This window comes from Rhodnius prolixus, unplaced genomic scaffold (genome assembly GCF_049639745.1).
Source record: "Rhodnius prolixus isolate KJV_2025 unplaced genomic scaffold, Rpr scaffold_6, whole genome shotgun sequence".
NCBI lineage: Eukaryota > Metazoa > Arthropoda > Insecta > Hemiptera > Reduviidae > Rhodnius > Rhodnius prolixus.
The window spans coordinates 37,263,779-37,277,730 of NW_027411634.1; the positions used below are offsets into that span (position 1 = coordinate 37,263,779).

The window sequence follows — 13,952 nt, forward strand, 5'->3', positions numbered from 1 at the left end:
TTTACCTACAGCTAATTAGTGTAATTACTAATATTTTACATGTTAAAGAATCTAATTCTTAATTTTTAGGAAATAATGTGAATATCTGAGGACAAAATAACATTTGCAGAATTTATTGCCATATTTTACTTGAAATGAACTACTATTATATGTGTATGTATATTCCTCAAAAATGGTAAATAGTTTTCTTTTCTCTCTCATTCTCTATTGTGCCAGTCACCTTACCTACCTTAATGATATCGTTAAAAATCTTGTGCTTTCTTTTTTAGGTTGATCCAATCTACAGTTAGGGAAAAAAGATGGAGATGGGATCCCTCCTTTGTATACTATAAGAATTTCCAAATATTTCAACAAGTTCTGGTAGCAAGTACCCATTTGGTGCTTTAAATTCCTCTTACTCGTAAAATACGAAGTTTAGTATAATCTACAACCTAGGGTAGCTAAGTTTCTTAAGACAAGTATTGATAAGTCAAGATTAATGAGCCAACAAAGAATGTGCTGTCGAAATAGAATAGACTTGGTGTAAAATTTAATGAATTATATAAAAAGAAAGAAATATCTGTATAGTTCTTCACTTCTTGATCTCTGATAAATGAAATCTTGTAAAGTAAAATAATTTATTAATTCCGAAGATCAGCATTAAAACGACTGCAGTTTATATCAAATGTACAATATCTGATCAATTTCTCCATTGATTTCTCGAAGAAAATTGGATTTCTTAGCCTAGAATTTCCTTATTGTCTATTTTAAAAATTGGATTTCTTAGCCTAGAATTTTCTTATTATCTACTTTAAAAATTGGATTTCTCAGCCTAGAATTTCCTTATTATCTATTTTAAAAATTGGATTTCTTAGCCTTGCAAACATAGCACACATTACCTCGTATACTTTTGGATAGTGAGGTTCATAAATTAAGTGACATATAGGAAATCACCGTTTGTTTTACTGGAAATTCTTTATTTTCTGTTTCTATTTCCTAGCCATGTATACATTGTACACATTAGGTCGTCAAGATTTGGATAAAGAGGATCAGTAAAAAGGGAAAATAGGAAATCACAGTCAGTTTTTCTAGAATTTTCTTATTTTTTGTTTTTAAATTTCTACTTCTTAGCCATGCATACATTGCACACATTACCTTGCCTACATTTGGTTTCCGAGGTTCATTAAATAAAGAAGCATACAAAATCGTAGTTTTACTGGAATATCTTGAATTGTTATTTCTTACATTCTGTTTTTAGCCAGGAATACAATATACACATTAGGTCGGCTAGTTATGGAGGTTGGCGTTAAGTGAAACATGTAAAATAAAATATCATTATTAATTTTACTGAAATTTCCTAGTTGTCTGTTTCCTAAATTCTATTTCTCAACCAGGAATACATTATATTCCTTCTAGGTTGGCTAGTTTGGTTTCAGATGTTTGAAAAAAAGGAGGAATTAGAGATAGTTTAATAGTTCAACTGGTGATTCCTTATTTTGTGTTTCTATATTTGAGTTTGTACGGCTACTATAAACCAAACACTTTAGGACAACTATTATTGATTTGGAATTTCAAAAAATAAAGGAAAAAATCATCTGCAGTTTTACTTTAAATTATTATTTCTTTTCTTTCTAGTCAAAGCTATGCATACATCATGCTCATTAGGTCTACTACTTTTTGATGTAGAGGTTCAGATAAAAAAGAAAAGTTCATTAGTTTTATTGAACATTCTTTATTTTCCAATTTTAACATTGTATTTCTTAGCCAGAAGTACGTTATGCACATTAGGTCGGCTACTATTGGACGTAGAGGTTCCAAATAATAAGAAAGCTTTACTCAAAATTCCACATTTTATCTTTTTCTCAGTTTATATATAAGCCAGGCATACAATATACACAATAGGTCAGCTGGTATTTTGGATGTATAGCTTCTGAAACATGGAAAATTTACATTAGTTTTCTTGGTAGATTCTTTTTTCTACTGCTTACGTTTTATTGCTAAGCCTGTTATTGCTATAATACACACTTGAAGGTTTTGATGAAGATCATCATAAAAAATAAAAAACTATTTCCTAGTGTAGCGTAGCTAGTACACAATAGGTCGACTAGTTTTGTGTATAGATTCAGAAAAAAATGAAAATTGAAAAAATCTACATTTGTTTTGCTTAAAATTTTGCCCTATGAAACCATTGGCTAAACGAGATAGCACAAAAAGAACTATTAGGGAATGTCCGCAACCTTCTTAGTAAGCGGTGGTTTCCTCTACATCAAGGATGAGCAACACGCGGCCCGCCAAGCATTTCTAAAATTGAATTTATTTTATCGACTTTCTCCCATCAATATATTGTTATAAAATTAATTATAATAAAATGGTCGTACATACTAAACCTACATATTTTTTTATGGCGAGTTACTTGTCGACGACGTTTTTAAACATGCAATACGAACGCGCCGCGTCTGCGCGATTTTTTTGTGACGAGATACACACTTGTCGGTGACTTGTTCAAACATTCAATACGGACGCGATGCGTTTAGTACGAAGTTTCGTAAATTATTAATAAGAGTTAATCTATGTGCGGCCCGCCAAAAAAAAATTAAATTTAAATTGGCCCATTGATTAAAAAGGTTGCTCACCCCTGCTCTACATCATCCTAAGGGGGAAGGCACAATAAGGCTCTTTTTTGCTTCGGTGCTGTGAGGCATAGGTCCCATCCCACTTTCTAATCTTAATCTTACTTGAAATTACTTTTTTCAATTTCTATTTCGAAGCCGGGCTTATATTGTACCCATTAGGTTTCCTAGTTTTGGATCTAAAGGGTAAGCAAAAAAGGGACTACCAGATAACCTTCTCTAGTTTCTAGAAATTTCATGGTTTTATGTTTCATAGCAAAGCTTACATTGTACCTCTTAGGTCGGCAAGTTTTGATAACAGATGTTCAAAAAAATTGGGGAGGAAAACTGTTCATTTGCTTTATTTGAAAAATAAAGGGCTGAGGTATGAGTTAAATGTCTAACAAACCAATAAAATATTTATTAAATTCTTGATTATAAGCCACGGAAACAGAGCAGGTCAATTTCCACATTTTCGTTTCTAACATTGTATTTCTAAGGTAGACGCTTTTTGTACACATTACAGCCACTAGATTCACAAGTGGTCAAGGTTAGTAAACGACAGATAAATAGGATAAATGGCAGACAAATAATGTGAGGCTAACTCTGCTGGTGGCCGCCACAGAGACAATTACCCAATTACCTAGAGTGAATTGAAGTATACCTGTAGGTGAGCAACTATGTTCCACAGTGGAAGTTTCAATACTTCGCCTTAGGTATGGTTTACACACTGATTAAGTTGATAATTGGGCGCTTGCTCAGTTCAGCAAAGGATAATAATAAATTACTCACAACCTTTACAGGAGACATGCTTATCTGTGAAGATGTTTTACTTATATTGAATTGCTGCTTCAGTTGAAATAATCAGATAAAGATGAATATAATAGAGACATACCATTCACTAGTGAGCCAGAAACTAAGGAACATAAAAAAGTTGTAAACGGATAAAGGCTGAACCAACCTGATAAAAGAAAAATAGCTACTCTTCGAGCTCTTAACTCGAGAGTATACGCTTATAGACTCCTTGAGTTAATGTGGTTTATTTGTGATTACAAAACCTCGACCAGACTTCTCTATCATCAGACCCTGGCTGGTCCTCCGCTTATCAGACAGGAAATGTGTTGTGTCGGTGCAGCGGGATTTCTGTCTTCAGCAACCAGGCTTGTGGAACTCGTGCGAGCTTCTTCGTTGGCCAGTTCATTCACATTACAGCAAGGATCTACCTTGTTACTTTGTTACATTAACTGTTGAATACACAATTAATCGGGTACATCAGGAGATTTAATAAAATTATTAATAACAATAATTAACTGACACCGAAGTGGTCTAAAAAAAAGAACTCTGAAGAGATCGTTTTAAAATCCAAGAATCTTTTAGGAGAAAATGGATTTGTCTCTGATATGCACTCATCTATCTAGCGAAAAGAATAATAATAAATATCATTCACTATTCATAATAAAGTAATATTTAAATACCACCCTTCAAAGTTCTACCGAATTTTTTATTGTCCCAGCTTTTCGACCAAACTAACCGCCTGACGTATGAGACTAAAATAAAGTATGTTTCCTATCTTCCTATTAAAACCAAAAATAATAATAAATTCATACTTCAAATTAAACGTTTTTGTTTAAAATAACTAACTGAATATTATCTATTAAAAAAGGTTATTGTTTAAGGTTTACCTAAATCGCCACCAGAGCGCTCTGCTAACAAAAAATTCGTTTTGAATCAAACCAGCTTAAATAATGTAAAAATTTCCAGTTTTGTATTAGGATACAAACCATCGTAGGAGCTCTAATATGTTAGTATTCCTTTTTATCATTATTTTTTTTTTTAAATATTTAACAATAAAGTATTTTTTTTTGATAAATGTTTTTATTCATTTAATATTTATTAAACAAATTTATAGCTTTTTAACTCTATTTTTTTAAAATCCTATTCGGTGAGAAAAAAATGAATTTTTATCAATTTCTAGGCTAAAGGTTAGAAAGGGTACTTTTTTTCTGTTTATGTTTCTATCTGTTCCTTAGAAAATAAATAACATGTTTCTGTTTCAGACCATAATTCTCTTAAAAACTTCTAGGATGTAATAAAATTTAAAAAGAATTTAAGAGAGTATCATAGCGCTCAGAGTTTAGTAAAAGTACAATTTACTAACTTTCAGACACAAGGTTACTTTTTACTTTCTTTGTTTTTACTTTTGATTTTCAAAATATAAATGTGCGCAGTAAAAAAGGTAATGCACTATGTAAATAATTAGTGATCCCAACTTTTAACGACAAAAAAGACATGCGTTATTGTTTCATAGTTTTCAAGGAAACTCAGCACACTTTAGGTAACTGGGAAATAGTACTGAAGAAAATCAAACTGGATTCTGAACCTGTCCTATAGAATAATTGCATTATGATTAAAAATGATTGGTTCTGATGACATGTACAAGAGAAATTTCAAGTATCTATCTTAAAGAAAGTATGTTTTATCAAGTAAGTAACAAATGATGTCAGTTTAAATGTAACTCGTATTTTTTATAAATTTATTCGAAAACAAAAGTGACAAAACAAGTTTGCTAAACTTGTTGAAAATCTAGCAGATTATTGCTTTCGAAATATTGTTTTATCTTATAGCACACTGTATTTTCGAAAGGATTAGGTAGTATAGACAGCAATGAAATAGGGTGCTGTTCCCATAGTGAAAATAGAAATTCAGTTTTTGTAAAGTAAGAAAGTTTTTGATTTATTTTAGTTGATGTAACGTTTTTAAAATTTTATTAGAATGTTTACTAACTTGACTGTTGCACGATTTGTTAAGATAGTGACAGCTAGTCATCGATGACATTCTATGTATGTGCCCTCATAAATCTTAATTGGCTAAACATGCAAGAAAAGCGGCATAGCAATATCATTTAATTTATGGAGAAAGAATACTTGCGTGTCAATAGGTTCAAACAGTGGTAATAGTTGTACAAGAAGATAAGAGTAGTAGAAATATATTTTAATCACTAATTTTTTTTTAATATTCTTGAAGCTTATGCAATAAGAATCGTTCATCACATAATTCATTAAACAGTAAATTAAAGTGGGTCAACACTATTAAGTACTATCTATTTTAAGAGGTGCCACAAATCTCTGATAAGTAAGAAACAAATGATTTTATTATTAATTGAATGGTGCGTAAAAAAATAAAAACAATTGGGAAGAAATTAATCCCTTAAATGGCGTCTCCAAAGAAAAAAAAGGAGCCTACTCTGGATGGAATTTTTTTTCAAAAAAAACATTTAGACAGGAGCTGTTAGCTTTATATAGCTTGATTGATTGATTTTGCATTAGTGTTCAAAATGAGACTTACGCCATTGCCTATGGAGAATGCAAGTGGACTTTGGGAAAATTCAAAATGGTAACAAATTGAGTGGTCCTCCTAGTACCAAATGATTCATGACGCCTGTTTTGGATGTTGTTCCTTGGTAACTATCTCTTCAACTAATATGGTTTTATTGTCTTCTAACTTAAATCTAAACCCACTTTTCTCAAACTGAGAAAATTTATTTATTTTTTATTCTAGATATTTATATTAAAATTTATGCTTATAAATAGATCTCAATTACATTTGTTGACTATTCTTTAGTTCTTAAATTATGATAGTATTTTTACCTTAGCTAGAAAAATCCTTAATAAACTTAGTTTTTTCTTGTTAGTTTCTGATTCCATTGTATCATCAGAACTTTTCAAGTAGTTTTCAGTTGCCTATGGTTAACATTAGAAGATAACGGAAACACCGTCAAAAAATCCTGATGAAGGCCACCGAAGAACGTAGAAATGTGTAATAATTAAAGAAAAGAATCACTTATTTGTGAATCCTTACTTTCTTAATTATTCTGATTTCAGAGGAGTTTTTCTTTCGATGATTGCAAATCTACTTTATAAGAGAGGGATCCATTTATTGCACACTTTGCAGAAAAACTATAGCAATAGAGAAGAACTAATGGGAAAATGTTTCTTAAAATAAGGTTGGTTTTATTTTTATTATTTCAGGCAATGACATTGGGTTTTTCCTTAAAACAATCTTCCTTTCAGTAGTAATTTTTGTAAACGTTCTTCGTTTCCGGGTTTGTGAATAGAATGCTTTTCCACTAATAACCTAATTATGTGGATAATAAAATGCACTGAATAATATTTTTGATGACGGAAGACCAATTATTTGAGATAGGAGGAATTTATGATGGAAACAATATGGAGCAGTTGAAGTGGGTAATATATTGGCATTTAAAGTCTATAGAAGAAACAGGGGTTCGCTCAGAGATTGTGCGTCAATCATTAGTTGGCGAGATGATAACTTTGGTACTTTAAGACCTGAAGAGGACGTAAGAAGGACTAGCGCAAAAAATCACTAAGATATTACAAAAATAAAAGAATTCTGCTGCCGATCCTATAATGTCTGTTTTGGTAGAAGTTTGGAGGGAATGAACTCATTTTCTAATCTGATAATGTAGTCTACAAATAGTAATGAACTCCACGTATTCTCATTCTAAGAAACATTTATTTATTTGTTTGTTATTCTATTGAATTGTTAGTAATATTCTTCTTCATTGAGCACCTTGAGTGTGGTTCCTGTTGAATTCCTGAAAAACAAGTGACCTAGTTTTCGGTACTACTCACATAACTATTTTTATGAATGGAAATCAGATCATTAGTTGGTTGATAACAATTATTCAGTGTTACAATTGTCTAATAATTCTTTAGGTCTTAAATTATGAATAAATTATATTCGACCATAGCTAGATAAATCCATAAACTATAATAATTTTGTTTCCACTAGTATCATTCATGAAGAACTTTTGTATTTTTTTGTTGTAGTTAACATCAGAAGTTAACAGAATCATTTTCACAAGCTGCTAATAAAAGGGCACGAAAAAAAATCTCTGCCTATTTTATGTAATTCTTTGCTTTTCAGAATTATTTTTATTTCACATTATTTATCATATTATTCTCACTGTTGATCTGCGGATAAGATAATTATAATAGCGAACCAACATTACTCCAGTATCGTCCTCAGTTAATATTTTACTTGGAATGCTACAGCACCAGGGAAGAATTATATTAATTGAAAAACATATTATTATTTGCGCGGAAGGCAAATGGTATGCAGCATTCCACAATTTTTTCTTGTTGTTGTTGTTGTTGTTGTTAGTTACATAGACGTGTTTATGGAGTTGATGTAAAAGCCTAATCTGTATTTAATATTTTATTGCAAATTACCTTGTAGTAAAGATAAACCAGGAAAGAAATATTTTAATCATTAAAGTTGTTTTAAAGTTATTAATTTTTAATAGTCTTCCAACTGAAATCTAACCTATTATTCTCAAACAAGGAAGTATTTATTTATTTTTTATTCAGTTGAAACGTGATATTATTCTTCTTGGTGGAGTGCCTTTAGTGTGGTTCCTATTCAGTTGCAGTTAAATATGTGTTTAGGTTTTCGTATCTACTTGCGTACCATTCTTTTCAATGTAAATGAGACGTTGACATTAAAATTTATGCTTATTATTAATTGTCCAATTACAATTGTTTATTAATTCGGTAGGTATTAAATTATGATAGTATTTTTGCCGTTGCCGGAAAAAACTTTAAAAAGAAATCAGTTATTTTCTTATTAGTTTCAGGTTCCATTCATCGGGTTTCCCGAGGGTTTTATAAATCTGGCCTATTCTATTAGTAATAATTACTATTTAAAGTACAAGAAAATCTGTCGTCAGTTTTATTAACTTACTCTACGTTACAGATATTCCAAGCCATGATGATGATGGATGATGCTGTACATGCAGTTATTGTATACAGAACGAAGGATTTGATAAAGTTTACCAATTTAAATTAATTGAAAAGCTTTGAGTTTGTCAAGAAGTCAATGATTTCTTTTGCGATATTCAATTAATTCCAATGAGTGAATACGCAAAGTACAAACAAGAAAAATAGCAGAGCAATTAACAATAAATAAATTTGTGGATACAAGGTATCTAGGCGTTAAGAAGTGCATAGAATGGCCATAGCTGTAGAAGGGTATGTTACAATCAATCCTGGCATTTTGTAAAAAAAATTAAATTTTAAATCATTAAAGGTTAACTAACATAATGAGAATCGTGCAATAAATTTCTACTGAGTAAAACTAAATGATTTTAATAGAAATTGAAATAATTTAAGAGAAATTGTTTAGATTACGAAATGAGACTTGCGCCACTTCATTGTCTGAGGAGAATGCAAAGAGAACTTCTTGGAAAATTCTAAGATATTACAAAGTTGGGAGGATTCTTGGGAGGAAGTAATATTGTGTACATTGGTTCTTTATTTACTCATACAAACACTATCACTACTACACGACTAAATACACCACTCTAAGCGCACTTAACGAAGTGAGATTCAGATACCATTGTAATGTTCTAGGAAGGAAAAGCCAGTATGCAGCGCTCAAGATATCATGATCTTGTGAAAAGAGTCACTGTTAGCTTGTGGTAGTCATGGAGAAGAGAGAAGTGAAAGAGCCGGCGCTATTTCTCCTCAAATGAATATTGAAAAAGATAGAGCCGGTTTTTAACCACCAAAATATTGTAAATTGAGGTACTAGAAGTCAACAGTTGCTGAGTATACCAACATTTTGGTTAAAGTGCAAACAAGACCACAAACACAATAAATAAATATCAAGTAAATAGTATACTGATTTTCAATTAAATAAAACTTTTTCGGTTGGGCTTATCATTTTTTAATTTATTGAAAAAAGTTTATACTGATTAAAAAACGCTAATCTTTAAAAATTACAAAAGGCATATTCATTTTCATTTTTTTCGCAATTTTCATTTTTATAATTAAATTATTGGAGTTAAAAAAAACATATATTTAACTGAAGCGTCAACACTACTTAGTTCAGTATTCTTTATTTATTTTGATAGAAGTATTCTCCTCCTCACAATCTCCACCTCACGTTCTCCACCTCACATTCTCCTCTCTCCTATAGAGAGTGCTACCGCTGGGTAGTCTCTCTCCTCCTGCTCTCCCGCACCAGTTCATCATACTCTTCATATTTACTGATTGTATACAATGTATACAGATAGTAAATTACAAAATAAATTTAAAAAAAAAAATGCTAGAAAATCATTTTCACCTTCTGAGGTTGCCCGCTTCCCTGGGCTTTACTTAGACCGAAGACTTTTTGGAACCCCTACACTAGACTAAAAAGAACAGAACTAAACAGACGCTATCGACTACTTAAAAGACTCTTAGACGAAAGATCAAAACTCTCTCTGGACAACTAAAGACTAATCTATACTACTATTTTAAAACCCATCTGCGCGTATGCAATAGAGCTGTGGGGTTCAACCAAACGACAAATCTCCAAAGAATTCAATCCCTTCAATCTAAAATACTTCGAACTATTATAAACACACCATTTTATGTCTCCAACCTAACTATACACACTGACCTTAAAATTCCTTTTATCACACAACGTACTAAAACAAGATACAGAAAACTCCACTTCAACCTGCAATCTCACATAAATCCTCTAGCTCAAAATCTTTAAGAACTCTTCCTGATAACCCGACAAGACGCCTTAAGAGACAGTGGCCTGTGATCTCCTCTCTAGTAAAGAGAGCAACTAACAGCCTAATGTTTAGGAGTGTTTCACTGAGTAACTTCACCACTCGTTAGCTTCATTGTTTCTGTTATCACTGTTACTTATAGCGCCAACGCGCTGATTGTTGCAAAATAAACGGTAAAAAGAATTCTTTCATTGAATAATATTTTTTCAGATTGAAAAAGCCAATACTGGAGCACTACCGCAAAACTGTCACTAAAATAAAAGAAAGTCAAGAAACAACCATCAAAATGATTTCATTATGAATAAATTATAATTCCATGTATTAAGGTAGAATAAAGAATTTGTAACACTAATCTAATAATCCTCATAACCATAAAACATTTGGTAATTTATGTAAATAATAAAAAATTGTAAAAAGTTAAGAAGCATTTTTCTATGGAAAAAACAAGAAATAGCATGCCCATGCATTCTAGCGGCAATCAGTTTAACTACGGTAAAACATTAGTTTAAGCTATCGCCGCTAGAAAGCGTGAGAATGTACTTTTCTAACTGTTGGAAGCCATAGGTACACTGCTCGACGTCTAGATATACGTCAGCAAAAACAATTTCTGTTCAGTACCATCTCAGTGCCGCAGGGGGATAGATCGCTCTGTTGACCGTCTCACCAAATATGTCGTACTTTAATCGTCAATATGTCTGACTTCAAGCAATCTTGAATAAATAATAAAAAATTAAACAATTTTTCAATAGAAAAAACAAGAAATAACATGCCAATGCATTCTAGCGGCGATTGCTCGAACTATGGTAAACATTAGTTTAAGCTTTCGCCGCTAGAGAGCCTGAGAATGTAGTTTTCTTATTGAAGCCATGGAGAAACAATGTCCGCAGAAAAAAAATTCTATTCAGTACAATCTCAGTGACGAAGGAGGGAAGGTCGCTGTTGTCGTCCGTATCAATCAAATATGTCTGCCATCTTTCCAAGTTTCCATTAATTCGTAAATGCGTAAAGTGGTGCGTGAAGGTTAAGCGACGTGTTAGTGTTATAGCTAGTAATTGGTCAAGCACTGTATAGGCATGAATTTTATTCGCCCCACCCTCCACACCCGCGAACTTAACTTACTCATATAGAAGCCATGACAAGATGTCCGCTAGCGAAGCAACATCCATTTATTCCTTTTTTTTCAACACATACAACTATTTTAAACTTAAATCTATTACCAATAATTAAAAAATACATAATACCACCTAATTATAATTTTTTCTAATTAAGAAAATGTTTAATACCCAAAATAAATGAAAAAAATAATGAAGTCTAGACAATTTTTAGTTTGTAGAATGACTGCCAGAGAGCTGCACCTGCTTCTCCATAAGAAGTATTTTCTAGATTAATTTTTATAATTATTTAAATAAATGTTATTCTACGCGTATAAAGGCCAAAAGTAAAGATGAATGTTCCATCTATTAGCTACGCTTATGAAATAATTAACTATTGTCAATAAACTTTTAAAATTAATTAATTATAAAAAGCAGCAAATAGAATGCAAAATAAAACACATACTGAAAAATATATTTACTTTATATATTTTATAATAAAAATATTACTTTTTCATGGTAAACTGTCCTTTTAATATCGCCTAATCTAAGTTGTGTAGTTATACCAAAGTATTTTACGCCTCTAAACAAGAGAACTTTCTTTTAAATTATTACTTTCTATGAATCACAAAGAAATGTTTAGAAAGTAATGAAAATATTGGTTTTAAATTCAATTACATTTATTTTTTTTAATATTATACTTTTTTACAAGTACATACACACAAATTATCTTTAGAACATCAATATAGTATAGAAAATAATAAGATATTTACATTGAAATAACTTTTCAGCAGGTCTAGTAAGAGTGCCTAAACATTTAGCTATCTACCCTCAAGGTAAGTTTGCTCCAAGGTTTTTAACTTCTTGACCTGTATTGGTTACTAATGACTACTTTCTTCTGGAAAATCTTCCCTTAAAATTTCCAATTCTTCGGTTGTTATATGAAGTCTAAGTATTTTTCAACTGATAGATCTTGAATTTGTGACAGATCTTCTGGCAGCATTTTAGCAGCTTCATAGTTTATCTTTAAAAAACAAAACAAAAAAAATAAATGTAAGATTGACAAAATACAAATTGAAAAAGGCAAATGTGTGAAAAAATTCGTCTTAATTTTTCTTAGAGATCTCAAATTTTAATTGAAAAAATAAAAAGGAGAAAGAAAATATTTTTTAACGGTATAATTATGTTGGTGAGAGGTTATTCATCGACGTAAGTAATATTTATGGTCCGTTTTTCTTGTTTCAGAAAAACACATTTACAGTAGTAGAAAAACAAATCTCTGTGGATTTCTGGCCGCCAAAAATGGTACAGGTAATAATAAGAGTTGCAAACAGATGACGATTTCAAATATTCAATGTTAAAAACAACTCTGCTTTAATTAATAATGCGAAGTGAAACATGTTTAACACAATCATGTAAAATAAGCTTTCAAATTACTTATTATTAGTGCTTCCAAAATGTATTTTCATTTTACATCAAAAACTAATTCATTTACTTAAACTGCACTCATTAATGAAGAGAAAGTAAACAAATTAAATAACCATATATTCTTGTTAACAAATTACCTTTATCCAAGGGCATTTTTCCACTGCTAAGAAGAACGTACGTTTAATTTCTTCCATTGAAAGTGTACTGGTACTTTGTAAAGCTAGTCTCCAAATTAATGGACACCTTTCAGCGAAAGTCTCTTTGTTTAGTCTACACAAAAAATTTATTATTCTCTTGTGAGCATTCTCTTTTGTAACTGCTGTTGAAGCTTGTCCAGGGTTGTGTGAGTGGACCGAGGTATTTTATGTAAAAAATGTCTGATGTATGAAATAGTAGAAAAGAAAACTGTGTGAAAGCAATAATTTAGTAGCAATGGGTAGTGCTCCGGTCATCATGATTAATTGAGTAGCTCGTATTTGTCATTCGTGCTTTTTTCTTAATTGAGTAGCTCGTATTTAGTCACAGTAGGTCTTAATAACATTGCATATTACTGACAAAGAAAAACTGAGGATGGAATATAGCGAAGTACACCTTACAAGGAATTTAACATAGAGAAACAAAATAAAAAAAGTATAATATTTTTAAAACTCTTACTTAGTTCTTGTTCCTGCTCTGACAGCAATTTTGTTCTGAAGATAAAAACTAACATCACACAAGCCAATGCTAATTTTGTAAAAATAACATGCGATGAATTAATAATGTTTTATCTCAAGATGAAATTAATTTTTTTTGAATAAATTATAAGTAGCTAACTTTATAAGTAAGAGAACAAATAAACTATTGTTAAACATAAAAACAAATAAAATGCAGATTACCTTAGTTATAGAGTTTTGTTTCAACCATAATTTTAACTCATTTAATCTGCAAGAATATTTGCAGTTCTCAGATAATCATAGATGTCGGCGTGTGGTTTTTTTTTTTTTTTTTTGAACTAGATAAGTAGTTTTTTACGTTTCTTTTAAAAATTAGTTCAGCTTATCTTTTCTCTTAGACCTGAAGCAAGATTTGATTTATCAATTACAGCTGAAAAAATCGACTTCTGGCATAAACTGAACACTTTACGTCTTCTAAGCTTTCAATTTGTTGTTTAGATGAGATATAATTTTAAAGAAAGTAACACCCTATTTCTATTCATACATTTAAAATAGGAAATGAATATTATAATAATAGCAATAATACAAAAGAAAACTCCATTGAACAACA

The 13,952-nt window shown here is 30.9% G+C and overlaps 1 protein-coding gene and 2 long non-coding RNA genes across 53 annotated transcripts in view; 1 reads left to right on the top strand and 2 right to left on the bottom strand.

The window, feature by feature from the left end:
• Window positions 1–1,691: 1,691 nt before the first annotated feature.
• On the bottom strand, window positions 1,692–3,690 carry LOC141461059 (uncharacterized). Its single transcript, XR_012462523.1, has 2 exons — window positions 3,550–3,690; window positions 1,692–1,909 (listed from the first exon to the last, which is right to left on the bottom strand). It is a non-coding gene; the product is annotated as an uncharacterized lncRNA (long non-coding RNA).
• A 570-nt stretch (window positions 3,691–4,260) lies between these two features.
• LOC141461058 (uncharacterized) lies at window positions 4,261–10,522 on the top strand. Of its 7 annotated transcripts, none has more exons than XR_012462517.1 (7): window positions 4,261–4,389; window positions 4,646–5,071; window positions 5,915–6,048; window positions 6,470–6,591; window positions 8,364–8,638; window positions 9,020–9,277; window positions 10,381–10,522. It is a non-coding gene; the product is annotated as an uncharacterized lncRNA (long non-coding RNA). The 7 variants fall into 7 exon arrangements; XR_012462518.1 differs by having other exon boundaries at window positions 4,646–4,824; window positions 4,897–6,048; XR_012462522.1 differs by having other exon boundaries at window positions 4,646–4,759; window positions 4,897–6,048.
• A 1,181-nt stretch (window positions 10,523–11,703) lies between these two features.
• The window catches only part of LOC141461061 (proteasome subunit alpha type-2-like), a 29,890-nt gene continuing 27,641 nt past the window's right edge, over window positions 11,704–13,952 (bottom strand). For 41 of the 45 annotated variants that reach the window (XR_012462564.1, XR_012462561.1, XR_012462562.1 and 38 more), the window contains 4 exons: window positions 13,565–13,742; window positions 13,344–13,412; window positions 12,827–12,959; window positions 11,728–12,285 (listed from right to left, as the gene is read on the bottom strand). The gene's annotated coding sequence lies outside the window, so the exon portion shown is untranslated. Of the gene's footprint in view, window positions 12,286–12,826; window positions 13,413–13,564; window positions 13,743–13,952 lie in introns of all 45 variants that reach the window. The other 4 variants (XM_074141738.1, XR_012462554.1, XR_012462551.1 and 1 more) reach the window with 4 other exon arrangements.